Below are 20141 nucleotides of genomic sequence, written 5' to 3' on the forward strand. Positions count from 1 at the left end.
CGGGGCCAGGAGCCAGGGCTGCCCCCAGGCTCCACCTGCTGCCCTGAAGCTCCGGTCCTGGGGCTCCTTCTTCGGGTCGCTCAATCCTAGAGAGAAGCAAGGGACATAATGGGCTGGAGCTGTTAGGAGGGGACCTCAGGAGGGGTGGTGCCCGGGGGACAGCAGGCACAAGGGGACTCCCTGCCTCCAGGCAGCTTGAGAGCTGAAGCTACTGCGCGCGCGGGGGGGGGGGGTGGTGATTTGAGTCTTGGTCTTTGCATTCTCTGCCTACTTGAAGGGGGAGGTAGGAGGAGGAGCATGAGTTGGGGTGTGCAGAGGCTTCAGGTCGGTCCTGGCCGTGCCTGGACCAGAAAACTGTCCCCTCCCCCCCGCCCCCGACTCAGAGATGGCCCCACCCTCACCTCTGACCCTGCCAGGGCGCTGCTTTACCTGGCCAAGGGAGCCTGGGATTGCAAGCGGAGTTAAGCTTGTTCTCTGACTAATGTTGACTTGGGGAGGTAAGCCAGGATCATCTGGTCAACCACAAGGATTCGCGTAGAGAGAAAGGCAGAGGCAGGGTCACGGCCATGCAGTCGGAAGTGAGGCAGAAAGGGGAGTGGTGTGATTGCTGGCTGGGCCCGATTCTACTCCCGCCCCCCGAGCCCCCAGAAGGAACAATCCTGCGGAAGCCCTGATTTTCGTCCTGGGAGGCCCAATTCAGACGGCAAACTGTTATGGATGCCGGGGCGGGGGATGGGTGGGTGGGGTGGTGGTGCCCAGGGGACACAAGGGGTCCAGGTGCTCGTTCCAACGGACAAAAGCCGAGGATCTGTGGCTCCACAGGCCGGCGCGGGCAGGCTTGGCAGGTGTGCTTGGCAGGGCCCAGGGCTGGGGCGGATTATTGGATCTGGATTTTCCAACTGCAGGCTTTGTAGCTGGGAGGGTCCTCTTCATGGTCAGGGCGGGTCTCTGCTCACCGCGTGCGTGTGTGAGGTCGCAGGCTCTAACGGAAGCTGTATGTTAAGTCCTCTCCCAGGGCTGGGTTTGTTACACCTACCGTGGAGCAGAGGCTGCTCAGCTGGTGAAGCCGCTGTGTGGCTCATCTGTCCAGTATATTGAGGCCGCTGGGGTGTGGCTGCTTGGTTGCTGGTGAGCAGGCCTGTTTGCTCGCCCAGGGACGGCACAGCAGGGCCGCCTGCCCTGGACCTGCCTCGCGACTTTCCGAACCGAAAACTCAGCGGTGCTCGGGTAGCCCACGAAGTTTGCCCCTGCAGGCATTTTTCAGCTCTGCCACGGGGGACTTCTTTTCCCTCTATTTGGACGGTAAATTGTTGGCCTTACCTACTTGGAACAGCAGAGGGCGCTATTGGACAGCGAAATGTTTGCGTGTTAACCGCGCGTTTCATTTTTCATACTTCAGCGATAGGCAGTTAAGACCGATTACAACCAATCCAGTTTGTGAGATAATCCAAGCAAATAAACCGTGGTAGAATAATATATGGAACCCTAGTGTGATGTGCCTACTTCCAGATAGAACAAATTTTGATAATAAGTATATTAATTGTTTTAAAAAAGAAGCAGCCGAGTATCAAGTTAACGTTCTCGCTTTCCACCTAGAACTAGCCACTATCATTAATTTATGTCTACTTTTCATGCTTTTAGTGTTTTATTGAATAATCATGTAGCATCATGTATTGCTTTGCAAATCTAAACTTTTATATAAATGCTAGCACCCTTTTGTTTCTGAAATTGCTGTTTGCCTTTCAGGTCCGCACTATGTTCACCGGTAGCTACTTTATTAGTACCCGCACATTTTGTTACCGTAACTAATTTGTTGAAACTGCTGTCCAGTGTTTCACTGTAGGATCGTCAATGATCTATTTACCTGCTCCCGTGGGAAGACGCTTGGTTCTGTCTGTCTCTGACTCATTCCCTCAAAGCCCACAGCGTCTGGAGCTGGAAACAGAGACCTCAGTGCAAATGTCCCTCGTTCAGTGGCAGGGATTTGGCTGCTGAGCCATCACTGCTGTGTCCCAGAGCACACATTAGCAGGAAGCTGGGACCTGCAGATTCTCTGAGGCTCTCTCAGCCTTGTCTCAGTGCCCTCTTGCTGGAGATAAGCTATGTTCCTGCCTCCAGGCAAACAACTGCTGGGGCTGGAGGCTCCGCCGGGTGCTCCGGCACAGCCTGCTGCTGTCTGGGGATCCGCTCGGTTCCCCATACCCATCCTCATCTTTGGAGGTGACCTTGCTGCTCCTCAGTATGGGGTACTGGGATGCGGGACGCCTCAAACATGTTAGTGGAGTCCACTCCACGTAGTGTTTCCCTCTGCCCTCAGTCCCCAGTCAAAGCTGATGAAGATATCTCACCCGCTGGTGGAATCTTGCACGTCTTTGTACTCAGTTTTATCTCCTCCACTGCTGTGAGGGGATCGAGGCACCCGGACCCAGTGCACTCTTGAATACCTCGGAGGGTAACTGCTCTGTTTCTTCTGGGTTCACAGCTGCTGTTTTTTTCCCCCGGTACTGTGCAGTTTCTTTCCAGAAGCTGGCTTTGCCCAAGCATTTGGTGACATGTTGAGTGTCTACACATCTGGAAATCCGAGTCTGTGCCATCATCCCCCTCCAGTGGCTGGGGATAAGCCCTCAATGCCACCGGAGCCCTGGAGCGAGAGACAGGAGGTCAGCTTTCTCACACTTCACATCCGCTGATTTTGGGCTTAAAGTCCCCAAACTTCTCCTTCCTCTGTTGATTCTTTTTTTCTTTAAGATTTATTTTTGTGCTTGAAAGGCAGAGTGACAGAGAGAAGGGGAGATGGGTGGCAATGACTTGGGCATCTTTTTTTTTTTTTTTTTTTTTTTTCTGACAGGCAGAGTTAGAGTTAGTGAGAGAAAGAGAGACAGAGAGAAAGGTCTCCCTTCTGTTGGTTCACCCCGCAAGTGGCCGCCACAGCCGGCATGTTGTGGCCGATGAGTTGTGCCGATCCAAAGCCAGGAGCCAGGTGCCCCCTCCTAGTCTCCCACGTGGGTGCAGGGCCCAAGCACTTGGGCCATTCTCCACTGCCTTCCCGGGCCACAGCAGAGAGCTGGATTGGAAGAGGAGCAACCGGGATAGAATCCAGCATTGGGCATCTTCTACTGCCTTCCCAGGTGCATTAGCAGGGAGCTGGATCAGAAGCGCAGCAGCCGGAACTCGAACCAGACTCTTATAGGATGCTGGCATCACAGGAGATGGCTAAACCCACTGTACCACGATGCTGGCCCCTGTTGCTATCTTTCTTAGCTCTGCTTTAGACATGCTTTCCTCTCATCTTGTTTTTCCTTTAATCTTCTCTGCTTTCTATTTTTTGATGATTCCTGAAAAATGCTGGTTGTGCATATTCTTGGTCCCCCAACTACTGTGGGTATATTGTGGCTTTTTTTGTCTGTTACATTATTCCTTGGGGGTTAGAATGGGAAGGACAGTAGATGCTTACATTCAGTTTGCCATCTTGATCCAATCTCTTTTGTAGCCTTATATTCCTACATATTCTATATTTATGTAGAATTCATATAGTATACTCTATAATTATCATCTTCAATTTTCATTTAACAGAGTATGAATAAATTTCCAAGCATTACTTGAAATCTCATATAATGAGAATGTATTTATATCACTTATGCAGTAAAATGACAACATAAAATTAATAGCCGTGAGAACATTCTCTATCACAACTCATGGCTGAAGTGAGTCTGACAGAGAAGTCTTTTGGATGCATTATTAAATAAAAAAAGAATAAAAATAACTGGTCTAGTTTATAGAAAGAGCAACAAAATAAACTTAAGGAATCTGGAATACAAGGAGAAAAAGCATAGGTGAGCAGACTAAAGCAAAGAAGAGAAACAATAAATGAATTTTAAAAAATTTTAGGGGCTGGTGCTGTGGTGTAGCAAGTAAAACTGCTGCCTGTGGTGCCGGCATCCCATATGGGCACCGGTTTGAGTCCCAGCTGCTCCTCTTCCAATCCAGCTCTCTGCTGTGGCCTGAGAAAGCAGTAGAAGTTGGCCCAAGTCTTTGGGCCCCTGCACCCATGTGGGAGACCCGGAAGAAGCTCCTGGCTCCTGGCTTCAGATGGGCACAGCTCCAGTTCTTGCAGCCATTTGGGGAGTGAACCAGAGGATGGAAGACCTTTCTCTCTATTTCTGCCTCTGCCTCTCTGTAACTCTGTCTTTCAAATAAATAAAATAAAATCTTAAAAAAAAAAGTTTAAAAGGCTAGTCAGATAAGAATTAGATAGGGCCTGGCAGCTCTGCCAGCCAAGAGTTGGGTCACTGGAAATGGACCTGCCCTGGAGTCGAAGGATGCTCAGGTCAGAGCCACAGACCTTGCTGACTCCAAGCTGAAAAGCCCTTCACTCGGCCCAGCTTCCAAAGTGACCACTACTGCTGAGGGGACAGCCAAGGGTCAGCAACACTGCAGGCAGAACTGTATATTTCCTCTTAGAGATGCCACCTGACTTTACCTGGCCAGCTCTCCTCCCAGGCCAGCTAGGTAACAGGAGTCAACAGGGTGCCTTCCCAAGGAGGTTCACACCTCCCTTAGGGTGTACCGCATGTGAAGAAATAGACAGACTTTGCCTCCTAACTGACAAGGCCTTAAAGCCCACCAGATTATTATCAAGCCCTTCTGTCAGTTTCTATTCGCCTCTCAATAGGAAAACATTCATGGCTGAGACAACACTTTTCTTAGGCCCTCTAGTAATGAGTCTGTCCTTTGTTCTAGACCCTGTCTAGCCCACTTGGACCTCATTCCTTTATAATCATAGCCTCTACTCTAACATCAATGGCTCTACTCCCAGCCTGTGTGTATTGATGGTCCTCTGCCCCACTCAATGTTGTATGATTGTTTAGAATTTCTCTACAAACCTCTCTACCCACAAAAGATGAGTGTCCTTTCTCCCAATTTTGGCTGAGATCAGCTTTAAACCACATCCATCAGTCTTCACAAGGGTCCAGAGACCCCCCCTCATTTCCTCTCCTCTACGAAATCCTCTCATTACCTGGTTAATGCCACTCTTAGGATTATTGGTTACTATTCTCACCCTGTCTTTTATACTACCGTGTCTGCTTAAGTGTTTACAGGAGGTGATAACGGAATGAACCAAGACCTTCAGAAACCAGGCGGTCAACAAAATGCTGCTACAAGGATATACTCAGCTCCCCACCCAGGAGACAGCCATTTGAGACATCGCCCCATGCCAGCAAAGAGTACCTCATGGCCCCATGTCAGCAGGAAGTAGCTCTAAAGACAGATCATCGTCCCTCTACCCCTCCTGGACTTTTGGGTCTAATGTAATCCCATACAACTCCTGCTTTATAAAAAACAAAAGGAGGGAATATTAGGAAAATGGCACAGTCTTTTCTATGGCGCGATCAACACCCTGACACCATCCTAGGCTCTAGCCCTTGCCGCCATTGCTGGAAGCCAAGCAGCCACATGGCCCAACCACCAATGTCAAGCTCCACCCCCATCCTAATGGGATTCGCTGCTCCTACTTCCCTGCCCGCCCCCTGGCAAAGTTTTACAAGGACCTGTTCCTGAACACGTGGCTCTCTTTCTCTCTTTCTTTCTGTCTCCTGACCTCTCTCTCCCTCTTACACTCTCCTTCTCCCTCTTTTCTCTCCTCATCCCTTCCCTCCAGTCTGTTGGGTTTCACCCAACAAACTCTTTCCCTTAAAAAAAAAATTAGATAGGGACATAACCATAGAGACAGAACTTAAAATGGTCAGCTCACCCTTTGCTAAAACATTTAAAGTCTCAAGGTGATTAATTCTTTCTACCAAAATATAAATACTAAGCACCTAGTAGAAATATAGAAATAATTATGGAAAATGTGCTTAAAATTTGTCACCAGCATCCCATAACTCCTGTATTGATAGCATCAGATTACTGTCATATTCCATCAATCCAAAAAGGAAGAGAAAGGAAGAGATCATTCTTTTTTTTTTTTTTTTTGACAGGCAGAGTTAGACAGTGAGAGAGAGAGAGACAGAGAGAAAGGTCTTCCTTTTTCCATTGGTTCACCCCCCAAATGGCTGCCATGGCTGGTGCGCTGTGCTGATCCAAAGCCAGGAGCCAGTTGTTTCCTCCTGGTCTCTCATGGGGGTGCAGGGCCCAAGGACTTGGGCCATCCTCCATGGCACTCCTGGGCCACAGCAGAGAGCTGGACTGGAAGAGGAGCAACCAGGACAGAATCTGGCGCCCCAACTGGGACTAGAACCCGGGGTGCTGGTGCTGCAGGCAGAGGATTAGCCAAGTGAGCCACAACGCTGGTCGAAGAGATCATTCTTATGATATTTAAGCTAAATCAGAACATTAAAAAGAGAGGAAAATTCCACAGCTACTTTTTTTTTTTTTTTTTTGACAGGCAGAGTGGACAGTGAGAGAGAGAGAGACAGAGAAAGGTCTTCCTTTGCCGTTGGTTCACCCTCCAATGGCCGCCGCGGCCGGCGTGCTGCGGCCGGCGCACCGCGCTGATCCGATGGCAGGAGCCAGGTGCTTCTCCTGGTCTCCCATGGGGTGCAGGGCCCAAGCACTTGGGCCATCCTCCACTGCACTCCCTGGCCACAGCAGAGAGCTGGCCTGGAAGAGGGGCAACCGGGACAGAATCCGGCGCCCCGACCGGGACTAGAACCCGGTGTGCCGGCGCCGCTAGGCGGAGGATTAGCCTAGTGAGCAGTGGCGCCGGCCTCCACAGCTACTTTGTGAAGCTAATATCACTATTGTTCTAAAAGCTAAAGGTAGCAAAAATGAAAATCCTAAGACCCATCCCCCTGGGGGGTGGCAATACAAAACTCTACTTATCAGGCATAAGGAGGGCAAGTCAAATTTGGAAGCATATTAGGAGAGCACCTGGTTTGTGTACAAGGATGCTCTCCCCACAAGCTTTAATGTATAGTTGATGAACAGTTGTATATTTAAAGCACTTGCTGACTTGCTATATGTGTACTTTGTAAAATGATTGCCACAATCAATGAACTCATCCATCACCTCACATGGTTTCTATTTGTGTGTGTGTGATGGGAACACTTAAGCAGCATACACTCTTAATAAATTCCAAATATACAATACAGTGTTACTGACGACTGCCACCATGCTGCATATTCGATTTCCTAGAGCTTAGCAGATCCTAAATGAAAGCTTGGACCCCTTGACCAACACCTCCCTCTTCTCCCTGCCCCCATCCCCTGGGGAGTGGGAAGCAAGTTGAACTTCATCTACACAAGAGGAAGGAAGCAGCAAAACCAGGCGAGGTGTTGGTGCTGGGGTGCAGTGGGTTAAAGCCTCAGCCTTCAGTGCCGGCATCTCATATGGGTGTTGGTTCTAGTCCCGGCTGCTCCTCTTCCAATCCAGCTCTCTGCTATGGCCTGGGATGGCAGTAGAGGATGGCCCAACTCCTTGGGCCCATGCACCCATGTAGGGGACCCGGAAGAGGCTCCTGGCTCCTGGCTTCAGATCAGCTCAGCTCTGGCCATTGTGATCATTTGGGGAGGAACCAGTGGATGGAAGACCTCTCTCTCTCTCTAGCTCTACCTCTCTCTGTAACTCTTTCAAATAAATAATTAAAAAAAAAACAGGCAAAAAGTATTCCCCCTTGTCTGCACTAGCTCTTCCCTACATCCACTCCTCTCTTCACACCAGGAGAAAAACTCCAGCTTTGGCTAAGCCCCTGTCCCTGCAGAAGAAAATGTACATTTCTCAAGCTCCTTCACAGAGAGGTGTGGCCATGTGGCTAAATATGGCTGACACCATGTAGGTGAATGAGGCACTGTGCAACATCTACGGGATTTCCTTAAGGTGGGGAGCATCCCTTTTCCTGTCCTTTATTTCCTTCTGATTGCTTTTAACATAGGCATAAGGGCTGGGGCTGGAAGAGCCATCTTGAAGCAGGAGCTGAAGAATGCATAGTAAGAATAGCCGAACAATGGAATTGAACCCTGGGGTCTCTGGGATCTCTTATGATGTTGGATTGGCCGTGACAATGCTAGGCTTCCTATGGGATGGGCAGACAGTGGGAGGAGAAAGAGAGAAAGAGAGAAAGAGAGAAAGAGAGAGAGAGAGAGAGATGGAGCTAGAGGGATGGGAACAGAGACAGATAGAGAAGAGCACATTTATTTATTTCATGCTGAATCCAATCTCAGTTGACTTCTATTTTGGTGCCTGGAAATACAAAGATCTGATGGAAATTAAAATACAATATTGATTTGGTGATGGCTAGAGGGTTGCAAGGTCCTGGGATTGCAGGCTGAAAGTCTGTTGTGCACTGACAATACATTTGGGGAATCAGCTACAGTCCTCCGCTCTACCAGCTGAGCTATCGATGGGACGTTGACAATACATTTGGAAAACAAAGAAATTGCTACAGTAGAAACCCGAACCACCAGGCAGCCAGCTGAGGATATGGGATGAATGAAGTGATGGGAAAATGCAGAAAACTTGTTCCTTTCATCCAGGTTCTAGGAGGGAGACACATCCAGGCTGCAGCTCAGCAATCTGCAAGTGCTGGGGGTGGGGGTGGGGTGCTGCTTCCTGCTAGACTGTGGGAGCCCAGTGCAATGGCAAGGATCCCGTGAAGAATGCTGCTTCTATGTTCACACTGTTTTTTTCTCTGTCTTTCTGAGGGCTTCTAGGCAGCTCCCATGAATTCGATGACGTAGGGCAAAGGTGGAGAGACCAGAGTCTTCAGATTTGATAACTGCGCAGACATGCACAGCATGCTTTTAGAGGCATGGGGTATTTGCATTTGGGATATCTGGAATGACCAGGTGCAAACCGATCCTATCTCTACCATGATTTGGGAAGAGTTAACATTGACAAGGAAACCACAAGCCTGGATGTAAAAGTCCTTGCTTGGCTTGTCCCACTCCTGAAGCCCAGGCCTCCAAACCACATACAGTGGGAGGTTGCGTGGTCCTCTCCAATGTCCACTTCAACAGACTGAACAGACAGTGGACAAGGGAGTCTCTCCCCATGAGCTGAAGCAGAGGAGTCCAGGTGAGCAGCCCAAGGACTTGCTCTATGCAGCAGGCCACAGGAACTGTTACTTGGTCTGCACTGTGATGGCTGAGCATTCTCCTGATCCTCCACCAAGTTGCAAACTGAACTGCAGTTAACCAGCCTCTCCCTCCTCCATTGCATCCCAGATGTGCTTGGGGCCAGTGAGGTCTTGTAGCTTATGGGTTGCCAGGTCACAGGAGCGACATCGGCCTGGCTGAGAAGGAATTCCTCACCCAGAAATCCTGGACTTTGTTCAGGCAGATGTTCCTAGCTGGGATTTTGCTGTGTCTTTTTTCTTTGATAATGACCTATTTATTTGAAAAGGAAAGAGGTTGAGGTAGGTAGAGGAAGCGGGAGAGGGAGTAAGGGGATGGTGGAGAGACAGAGGGAGGGGGGAGGGAAAGGAGCGAGATTGAGGCCAACAAACAGACAGACAGATCTTCCATCCACTGTTTCACTCCCCCAAATGCCCACAACAGCCAGGAAAAGGCTGGGCCAGGCCAAACCCAGGAGCCTGGGAATCAGCCCACATCTCCCGTGCGCAAGACAGAGACCCAAGTACTTGAACCTGCTGCCCCCTAGAATATGCATGAGCAGGAAGTTGGAATGGAAGTGGAGCTGGAACTTGATCCCAGGCACTTTGATATATGTGGGCATTGCTATCAGTGTCCTAACCACCGTGCCCAAAATGCCTGTCTCTGCCATTGTCTATTTTGAGGAGGGTGTACAGGTCCTTTAGGGACAGGAGAGGTGTACAGGGATAGCTGGGTGGCCAAGGGGACAGATCATAATGGGAACTGCCATGAATGCCTAACAGCTGTGCTTCCTTTTTGCCCCAGTAAAATCCCACAGAGTTAGATGGAAACTTGGCTGTTGGGCCCAAGATAATTTCTCAGCTGCCATTGCTGCTCGCATGGCTGTAAGAATAAGTCTGGGTTGAGATTGTATGAATGAAAGGGGTTGGTGCACCTGCTGAGGGGAGAATGAGAGTGACCTTCTTTGCCCCTCTTCTCCCTGCTGGCAGGAGGAGGATGTGTTGGCTGGAAGTGGAAGAGAGATCATCCTCCAGGAGCAATGTAGAGTCCACCTGATGAGGATATGGGGTAACAAGAAGGGAACGGGGTTACTGGTACAGTGCAATCAGAACAGTCAGGAGCTGCCAATGCTCGCATAAGAGGAAATGCATTTCTGGATGCGGAACTAAGCAATTCAGAAAACAGTGTAGCATTTTTAATAAGCAGCAAACAAACAACAGTAACAAAAACAGGCAGAGAGGAGGCAACAGGGAGGCATGAAGGTAAGAATTGCAACAATGTAGGCAGGAAGGTAAGAATCGCAACAACGCTTTGTGTTCAGTTTTAGCACCAAGAGCAGTGCAAGGAAAGTTGTGTTTCCTTTGTCTCAGAGACCTCAGGGTTGAGGCATGCACCTGCTGTGTGTGGGATTTTGGGGTGGGGCTGCTCTATGCTTGACAGGCACACGGCCCTGACCTTGGCTTGGTCCTCCCTGCTGTGAGGTGCATTTCTTGGACACTTTCTCTAGTGTATGATCTTTTTCCTAAGCAAGCTTTTCTTTTTTTTCTCCAGCAGGCATAAATTACAGTTATAAACAGGTGAAATAGGCAGCTCGGTGTTAGAGGGCTTCCCATAAATAATTTAAATGCTCCCTAAATGCCACGTAAAGGTAAAGTATTTCAAACAAGTTGGAGTTTTCAGCCCAGTTCTGATAGTCTCTAACAATAGAGGATGTGCTACTGGCTACTTGGATGATAGATATGTCTGCATTCTGTGTACATGAACAATTCTTTCTCTATGTGATGCATTATCCAAATGGACTTATTATACCACATTCGATGCCTAATGCTAAAAAGTAATACTGGAAGCATTTAAATGTCTTCAACATTTTGAATATATATGGAAATCAAGAGATCATAATAGCTTTGGTTTTAAGTGAGATCATATTGGAAAGTGTTGGATTTAAAAAAGCTGAAAGCAGAGGCCCTCTGAGATATCTGCTGGTGGACAGGTGACCCAAGGCCCTGCTCACACAGCCTTCCCCCCATAACCTGCCTGGGTTTCCTTGGGGAGCAGGGTGGCTTTCAGAGAAAGGCCAGGCTCTCACTGATCATTTACATAGGAGGGATTCCAGCTAAAGGGGAAGCTGCTCTCTCAGGGCCAACAAACAGATCTTCCATCCGCGGGTTCACTTCCCAAGTGGCTGCAGTGGCTGGAGCTGGGCCGATCTGTTTGAAGCCAGGAGCCAGGAGCTTCTTCCAGGTCTCCCCCATGGGTGTAGGTGCAATTTTGTAAAATTGCAAAAAATAGATATAAAATTGGTTAATGCCATACAGTATTCAACTTTTGGTGTGATCTTTTTCGCTGAACAGAATGTCATTTGCAACTTCCCAGACTGCTCCAAATTAACATCCAACTTTTTAGAATATGGGCTACATGCAATAACAAACAGAAGGTCAGACAGTGGTATACAATAGATCTGAATAAAATCCACATTCTGAAAAAGCTATGCATGGAGCTCCAGTTTTTTTTTTTTTTTTTTTTTTTTTTTTTTTTTGCACCCTTGGTTTTTGCTTTTCAAAAATTTTAATTGAGAGAGAGAGAGAGAGAGAATCGTCCATTTTTCTGGTTCACTCCCCAAATGCTCACAACAGCCAGGACTGGGCCAGGCCAAAGCCAGGAACTGGAAACTCCATGCAGGTCTCCCATGTGGGTGGCAGGGACCCAAGCACTTGTGCCTTCACCGGTTGTCTCTCAGGGTGCACATTAGCAGGAAGCTGGGATTGGGAGCAGAGTGGGAACTCAAGCCCAGGCACTTGGGTGAGGGATGTGAGTGACCTACGTGGTGTCTGAACCTCTTTCCCAAACCCTTGCCCCTTAGTTCCCCTTTTCCATGTGCTTTCTGAAGTACCCTCATATTCCTTAGGGGTTCAGATGACCCTAAGTGGAGCTTCTTAATGTCCAATAGGACTGTGAAAGGGTACAGTAATTTTTTTGTATTATTTCCAAGTTTTACATAACTTTTCTTAATACTTTCTTCCAGCTTTGCAAACATCTTCAATCTCCTCCTTTTTCTTTTTCTTTCTTTAAAAAAACATCATCCTTTAACAGGTGATTATGAGGGGTGGACATTTGGCACAGTAGTTCAGAGGCCTCTTGGGCTGCCTCTGTCCCACACTGGGTGCTTGTGTGAAGAGTCCTGACTCCGCTTCCTGTTCCAGCTCCCTGCTAATACAACACCCTAGGAAGCAGCAGGTGACAGCCCAAGTGCTTGGGGCCCTGCCACCCATGTAGGAGACCTGGCTGGAATTCATAGCTCTTTGGCTTCGGCCTGGCCCAGTCCTGGCCTTTGTGGGCATTTAGGGGAGTGAACCAGCAAATGGAAGATCTTCCTCTGTCTCCATCTCTCTGCCTTGTAAAGAAATCAGTAAATAAATCTCCGTTCTGTGCTCTGAGCATACAGCAGCAAGAAAGACACCTCCCGAGCTCTAACGTCTCTTGCTCCTTCCTCTTCTTTTTGCTGGGCTGTCAGCCTTCTCAGGATTTAGCCTAAGCCACTTGGCTGAGGAGGGCGCTCTGACAGCCACAGGTAAGGTTTATCTCTGCCACTTGACCTGCCCTATGGAGGAGGGAGCAGGTATATTGTGATTTCTTGCACACAAGAGACAGCCCTGATTAGTAGAGGAGCGGTAAGCTGGAGCTCCAGGGTCACTAATCCAGACAGTTGCCTTCTCCTTTTTGCCATCCCAAGTGCAAGGCATTTTAAAACACACACTTCCAACCTTATGTTCTCTGCTCCCTCTGCCTCTACCCTGTAGCAGTCCCTCCTCCTCAGAGTCAGTCCTTGTCCTTTCGAAAACAAGGAATAGCTGGTATTTTATTTTGTTGCAACATAATTACATGACAAAGAATTTCCAAAGTAACTCCTGTGACAGACAGAAAAATGGTGACAGTGCTTCATTATTTTTCTGTTTCCAGCCAGTAATTTTGTTAATTACACTGTGCTTTATTACTTTCTGAACAAACAACTGAAGGGCACGAACCAAACATGATGGTTACAATTGCGTGCGTTTCCTGATTGCCGTCACAGTTTATAAACACAGGGGTCCCTTGGTGTCAGTGGGAGTTTGGTTCTACGAGCCCTGTGGATACTAAAATCTGCAGAGGTTCGAGTATTTTATATAAAATGACATAGATTTGCATATACCCGGTACATATCTTCTTGTTCATTTAGAACCATCTCTAGATTGCTTACAATACCTAATACAATGTAAATGATTGCAATCTACAATATTGTTTAGGGGATAATGACCAGAAAAAAAGTCTGAGCGTGTTTAGTACAGATGCGATGTTTCTCCCTCAAATATTTCCAATTTGTACTTGGTTGAATTTATAGATGCAGAACCCGAGGACTGTACCTGTGAGACCAGAAATCTCTCTGAGAACAAGTGAGGAGGAACAAGGTGAATTTATCACAAAATCCCCTTGCTGTATAGGTGTGTAATGTTTAGGATACTGAAGTGAAAGGTTTTTTGTTTGTTTTACAGAGACAAATTTCTCCTTCTCCTCCTCCTCCTCTCCCTCTTTCCTCTCCTTCTCTGTTTTCTTCTTTAAGATTTATTTATTGGAAAGGAAGAGGGACAGAGAGAAGGAGAGACAGAGACAGATCTCCTATTTGCCCGTTCACTCCCTAAATGACCACAACAGCCAGGGCTGGGCCAGGCAGAAGCCAGGAACCTGGAACTCCATCTGAGTCTCCCTTGTGGGTGTAGGCGCCCAAGCAGTTGGGCCATCCTCCGCTGCTTTCCCAGGTGCATTCACAGGGAGCTGGATCAGAAGTGGAGCAGCCAGGACTCCAACAAAGCTCAGATGTGAGATGCGGATGATGTGAGTGGTGCTTCACCCACTGTGCCATGACACCTTGATGTGAACATTTGATAGCACCAGTGGCTGTATTTATTTTTCTTTTTTTAAGATTTAGTTATTTATTTTAAAGTCAGAGTTACACAGAGTGAGAAGGAGAGGCAGAGAGAGAGAGAGAGAGAGAGAGAGGGAGAGAGAGAGAGAGGGAGAGAGAGAGGTCTTCCATCCGCTGGTTCACTCCCCCAATTGGCTGCAATGGCCAGAATTGCACCGAGCCAAAGCCAGGAGCCAGGCACTTCTTCTGGGTCTCCCATGTGGGTGCAGGGGCTCAAGGACTTGGGCCATCTTCTACTGCTTGTCCGGGCCATAGCAAAGAGCTGGATTGGAAGTGGAGCAGCCAGGGCTTGAACTGGCGCCCATATGGGATGCCAGCACTGCAGGCAATGACTTTACCTGCTATGCCACAGTGCCAAACCCAGTAGCTGTATTTTCTAAAAGGAACTTTGGACTAGGAATAATAAATTCTGGAAAATTTTAACAGTCCTTCAGTACCTGAAAATAGTTTTCAGTTCCTAGTAATAATTTGAAAATGCTTTTTATTTTAAAGTTTTTGACAGGCTGGCCGGTGCCGCGGCCCACTAGGCTAATCCTCCGCCTAGCGGCGCCGGCACACCGGGTTCTAGTCCCGGTCGGGGCACCGGATTCTGTCCCGGTTGCCCCTCTTCCAGGCCAGCTCTCTGCTGTGGCCCGGGAGTGCAGTGGAGGATGGCCCAAGTCCTTGGGCCCTGCACCCCATGGGAGACCAGGATAACTACCTGGCTCCTGCCATCGGATCAGCGTGGTGCGCCGGCCGCAGCGCGCCAGCCACGGCGGCCACTGGAGGGTGAACCAACGGAAAAGGAAGACCTTTCTCTCTGTCTCTCTCTCTCACTGTCCACTCTGCCTGTCAAAAAAAAAAAAAGTTTTTGACAGGCTTGAAAATAAGGCAGTATCTTCTTAAGTTCTTCTTGCAAATCCTGCTGGTCTAAAATTGGATTAGCAATAACATAAAAAGTGTTTTTCAATACTTCACATGATGTATTTATCACTTCCTTGCTTTATCCATACCCTTTGTAAAATGTTTAAAATAAAAAGTTTTAAAAATTATTACTATGGATTCAAAACTACTTTCAAATATTTAAAAACCAAATAATGGTTTTTAAAATTTTTTTGGGATCTATTAATCCTGGGTACAAAGGTATTTTCAGGAAATCTTTTAAAAATATTTGTTTATTTGAAAGTCAGAGTTAGAGAGAGAGGTCTTCCATCTACTGATTCACTCCCCAAATGGCTGCAATGTAAGCTAGGATCCTGGAGCTTCATCTGGGTCTTCCACGTGGGTGCAGGGACCCAAGCACCTGGGCTGTCTTCTGCTGCTTTTCCAGGTGCATCAGCAGGGAGCTGGATCGGAAGTGGAGCAGCTGAGACTTGAACTGATGCCTGTATGTGATGCTGACGTCTCAGGTGGTGGCTTAATCCATTGTGCTACAACGGTGGCCCCAATTTTTAATAATACACATTGTCCGTGAAATTTTTGACGTACCCTCTTATGCAGAGATTTCAAATTTTTTTACACCAAAAAAAAGTTCCATGAACGTTTCTAAGTATGCTCACACTATGTGCCAGACACTGTGCTAAAAATATTTGCATGTAATTAATTAATTCTCAAACTTCACCCTTTGAATTGAGCATGGTGTTAACTTTTTTTTTTTAATGAGATCAAGAGAAATTAAAGAACTGTCCAAGATCATCCAGGGGCCAAGATGGGATACAACCCGAGGCGGTCTGGCTTACGGCTTGTGTGCCTTACTACTATACTGAAGAGGGAGCAGTAGATACTGTGTAAAATATCCGACAAATGTATCCCTACTCGAGACCAAACAGCTGACCACGCCCACTCTCTGCTGTTGCCAGAGGGGCTCGCTCAACGTGTCCATGCAGAACTTAATTCAGATGATTTCAACACAAGTCAACAAGAATTCACCCACACAACTCCTTCTTCCTGATTTTGCTTTTGGGGGTCTTTAGCCACAGCACAGTTTCGCAATGACCACCAGGCGGCAGTATAACCCAACTTAGTACTGCAACAGTAAAAGATGCGCTCTGTTAACAATCCTGAATTCTTCCCACTGTCACGTCTGCTGGCCACAGGAACATCTCTGAATTGAACCTCCTGCCCCTCGACCCCACAGAGAAATTAGCTGTGAGAATATTTCCTTCTCTTCTTCGCATGTAGGGCTGCTTGAATCTTTCAGCAGCCGTAGCAAGGCCTGGGATCCATTTTCACTTTGAGCCCCTCCATCAAAAGCTTATCTAAAGGAGGCAATGATATGTTAATTAGCTTGATTTGATCCTTTTACAGTGTGTGCATTCATCGGATCATCACACTGTGCTCCGTTAAATAGCTACAATTGTTATTTGTCTATTAAAACAGGCTAGCTGGTGAAACACCCGATAAAATATCTCATTTATGAAAGAATTGCATCTGAAGCGCTAATAGCCTCAGCTCCATCTCCAGGCGGACCTCCCACTTCCCCCCTAGGATCCGCTGATGAAACTTCACATCCTGGCTTTTCTCCTTTGCCCTGGTTCTGGGATTGCTGGCATTGGACCCTGGAGTTGGTGGGGGGCCACACATGGGCGCCCCCGTGGTCTCCTGTTACCCTCCACCTGAATCGCCTATCCTGAGCCTTTTGCGTCTCTGCTTCTTGGAAGGACCTCAACGGTGTTTCCACTCGCGTCATTCGGCTCCTCGTGGCCTCCAAGGAGATGTCTTAGGCCAGAAAGCTCTCAGAGCATTCTACCTGGCCAGGTGGTGCTCCTTAGGTAGCTAAAGAAAGACCCAGCCTCCAGGTGTTAGGTGCTGGATGAAGAGATTCTTCCACTCGTAACCTCGCTTCCTCTCGGCTTGCTTACCCTGGCTAAGGCCAGGCTCCTGCCTGTCAGGGTGGCCTGCACCCGATGGCCCATTCCATGTGCCAGCCAAGCTCAGCTCTCACCTCCCCCCTTTCCCACCCCCCGGCATGCACCCGAGACTTCTATACTCATCTTGTTTTAAGCCCTGACATTCTCTGTCGCTGCTGACATCCCCTGTCCGAGCTGTTGACCGTTTTATCTGAGAGACAGAGACACACAGAGAACTCCCATTTGCTGGTTCACTCCCCAGACTCTCCATAATGGCAGGGCCAGGCTGCAGCTGGCAGCTGGGACCTCAGTCCAGGTCTCTGGTGTGGCTGGCAGGGAGCCAGGACTTGAGCCCAGGCTCTCCGGTATGGACAGCCGGTGTCCCAGCTGGCATCCTCTCTGCAGTGTGAACCACTTGCTCGCTCCTGGTGGAGTTTTGGAACCACCTCCCTCGGCCAAGGCTGGGATTCCAGCCTTCTTATTCTCTGTTGTACATTGTTTCCAACCTGCTGTTGGTAGCCAGTTGTTCATCCTCAGGGTGGGTTGCTTGAACTGATGGTTATTTTACACGTGCTTCCTAAGTTAGAGCGATCTAGGAAACTGGGTTGGGGCAGTAGATTTCACACCAGGGCACCGTCTCTGAGGGGTATGCACCTGCAGACGCGCTAAAAGGAACACTTTTCTAGATTATCCACTTCTACATATTCTTTCCTAAACTTTGCTTGAGAGCCAGCCCGTGACCCCAGAACACTGCACATGCAGCTTTTCCAGCTCCCCTTTGCCAAGGAGCCGCCTTCTCTTCAAACAGAAAAGCCTGTTTCCCATCCGTACAGAGCAGACCCTGATGCGTTACAAACTCGAGGATGCGCAGAGAAGGACCCTTGAGACGGGCGGCTGATGTCAAAGGGCGGGACCCGAGTGGCTGCAGAAGCAATCACCGTGGAGCTCCAGGGTCTTCTAAATCTTTGTCAGCTGACAGAGCATCATCATCATCATCATCATTATTATTTTGGTAAAAGATGAGCATGGGATGGTTTCAAACATAGAACGTAAGACAACTGCAAGTAATTAGATGATATTGTTAAACTAAAAGTCTGTGTCTTCCAGCAAATTGGTTTCATTTTGTCCATGCTCATGCATAGAAACAGAAAACAGCATTGGTATCAATGCTGAACCCTATAGAATGAGGTCATATTCATTCCTGGATTCATGAATTCATTGGAAAAGTCCCACCTATCACATACATTTTTAATCCTTTGTTTAATATTTCCTAATATTTTTGTTACATGTGCTATTTTGATCAATGGTGAATAAACAAAAATGATAATAATAAATTCAGAAGTAAATTTTTAGACTTGGAATTTGATGACTACAGAAAAATGTAAGTAATATACACATTTTTATTGTAGAAGAATATGATAAAGTCATCAATAAAATACTTTTGATCACAAAACTATATTAGGGTGAATTTCTGTAAGACACTAGGATATAAACACAAGTTCAAAGAGAAAAAGGGATTTTGTGAAATTTTTAACTTAAAAATATCTTGTCTTAGAAACGTCTGATGGTGGGTGTCAAATTGCAGTGGCATTTTGATTCCTTTGGATACTTTTTTAAAGAGTGAAGTAGCAGTTTTATTTAAAATGTCAGTATTATAATGTGCTGGAAGTTATAAAACTGGCAACTATTTAAAGTTAAATAATTTCTTTAAGGCACTTAAATGTCAATTCAAAAATGTGTGAGAAGACACATAGTTTTCTGAAATCCTTTTAGGGTGTTTGTGAGTAAAATGTTTAGAGATGACTAGACTGGACAATAGGACCATATCTTTTTTAATGCAACTTTTTGAGATAGCTTATTTTAAATTTAATTTTTTAAAAGATTTATGTTATTTATTTGAAAGAGAGTTACAGAGAGAGGGAGAGAAAGAGAGAGAGGTCTTCCACCTGCTGGTTCACTCCCCAGATGGCTGCAATGGCCGGAGCTGCGCTGATCTGAAGCCAAGAGCCAGGAGCTTCCTCCAGGTCTCCCACATGGGTGCAGGGGCCCAAGGACTTGGGCCATCTTCTGCTGCTTTCCCCGGCTTCAGCAGAGAGCTGGATCGGAAGTGCAGCAGCCAGGACTGGAACCGGTGCCCATACAGGATGCTGGCGCTTCAGGCCACAGTGTTGGCCCCTAAATTTACATTCTAATCAAAGGCTTAACGTGCCAATGAACATAGTTCAACAACAACAACAACAACAACAACAACAACAACAACAAAAACAAAAAAACCCCTCCATAATCCAGCAGGAAAACTGGCTAGGATTATAAATAATCAAATGCAAAGCTGTTCAAGTTCACTCATACAAAGTTAATTTTAAAAGTCACAAAATCATTAAAGCTCCAGTAGCATGTAAGTCCTATCAATTTAGTCGACAAAGATCTGAAAGTCTGACGAGACCCTGAGCTGTCTCCTCTGCTTCCAGGCCTCATCCCTCCCCTGACGCCCCACCCACTTCCTCACAGAGTCCAGGCGAGGAGCTCCCCCCTGCCTCCATGCTCTGCAAAACCGCATCTGCACAATGGCTCAGAGCGACACTGCTTCTGCTACAAGAAAAGGCGCTGGTTGTTGCTAGGAACAGAGAGGGACTTTTTTTTTTAAAGATTTATTTTATTTATTTGAAAGAGTTACAGAGAGAGGGAGAGACAGAGAGAGAGGACTTCCACCCGTTGGTTCTCTCCCCAGATGGCCGCAAGGGTGAGAGCTTCGCTGACCCAAAGCCAGGAGCCAGGAGCTTCCTCTGGGTCTCCCATGCAGGTGCAGGGGCCCAAGGACCTGATCCATCTTCTACTGCTCTCCCAGGCCACAGCAGAGAGCTGAATCGGAAGAGAAGCAGCCGGGACTAGAACTGGTGCCCATATGGGATGCCAGCACCTCAGGCCAGGGCTTTAACCTGCTGTGCCACAGCGCCGGCCCCCAGAGAGGGACTTTGTATGCCTGTCTTGGGTCAGCAAATGATCCAGTGCACACGATGAACGAACCTGGGAAAGACCCATTGGGACATGCTCATCTAGATGGAGTTGGTGACATTCCTTTTAGGAGTGTGTCTTTTGCAAATGCTTTTACTTTGAATGGCTCTGTTTCATGATGTACTTGATTGTTATTCTTTTATGGTGGGCTATAGCTGCTTTATGGGGTGTCTGCTGCACTGTTTCAAGTTTTGAGTCATGGCATGCTTCGTTCACATTTACAAGATGAACATTTGCCACCAAACCACAGAACCACAGTAGAAGTCAAGAATTGCTTTTTTGGGGCTGGCGCCA

The 20141-nt window shown here is 47.5% G+C and overlaps 1 long non-coding RNA gene across 20 annotated transcripts in view; it reads left to right on the forward strand.

Moving 5' to 3' along the window:
• The window catches only part of LOC103348286 (uncharacterized), a 160124-nt gene that overhangs the window by 107645 nt on the left and 32338 nt on the right, over positions 1–20141 (forward strand). For 11 of the 20 annotated variants that reach the window (XR_016216109.1, XR_016216120.1, XR_016216130.1 and 8 more), the window contains one exon: positions 17669–17847. The exons of 3 other annotated variants lie outside the window; for them this stretch is intronic. This is a non-coding gene — a long non-coding RNA (uncharacterized LOC103348286). Of the gene's footprint in view, positions 1–5090; positions 5366–13425; positions 13493–17668; positions 17848–20141 lie in introns of those variants that run through there. 6 more of the 20 variants (XR_016216122.1, XR_016216098.1, XR_016216118.1 and 3 more) reach the window with 2 other exon arrangements.

The sequence above is a fragment of the Oryctolagus cuniculus genome, chromosome 11, assembly GCF_051225735.1.
Source record: "Oryctolagus cuniculus isolate XC-2025 breed Fujian yellow rabbit chromosome 11, ASM5122573v1, whole genome shotgun sequence".
In the NCBI taxonomy this organism is placed as follows: Eukaryota; Metazoa; Chordata; class Mammalia; order Lagomorpha; family Leporidae; genus Oryctolagus; species Oryctolagus cuniculus.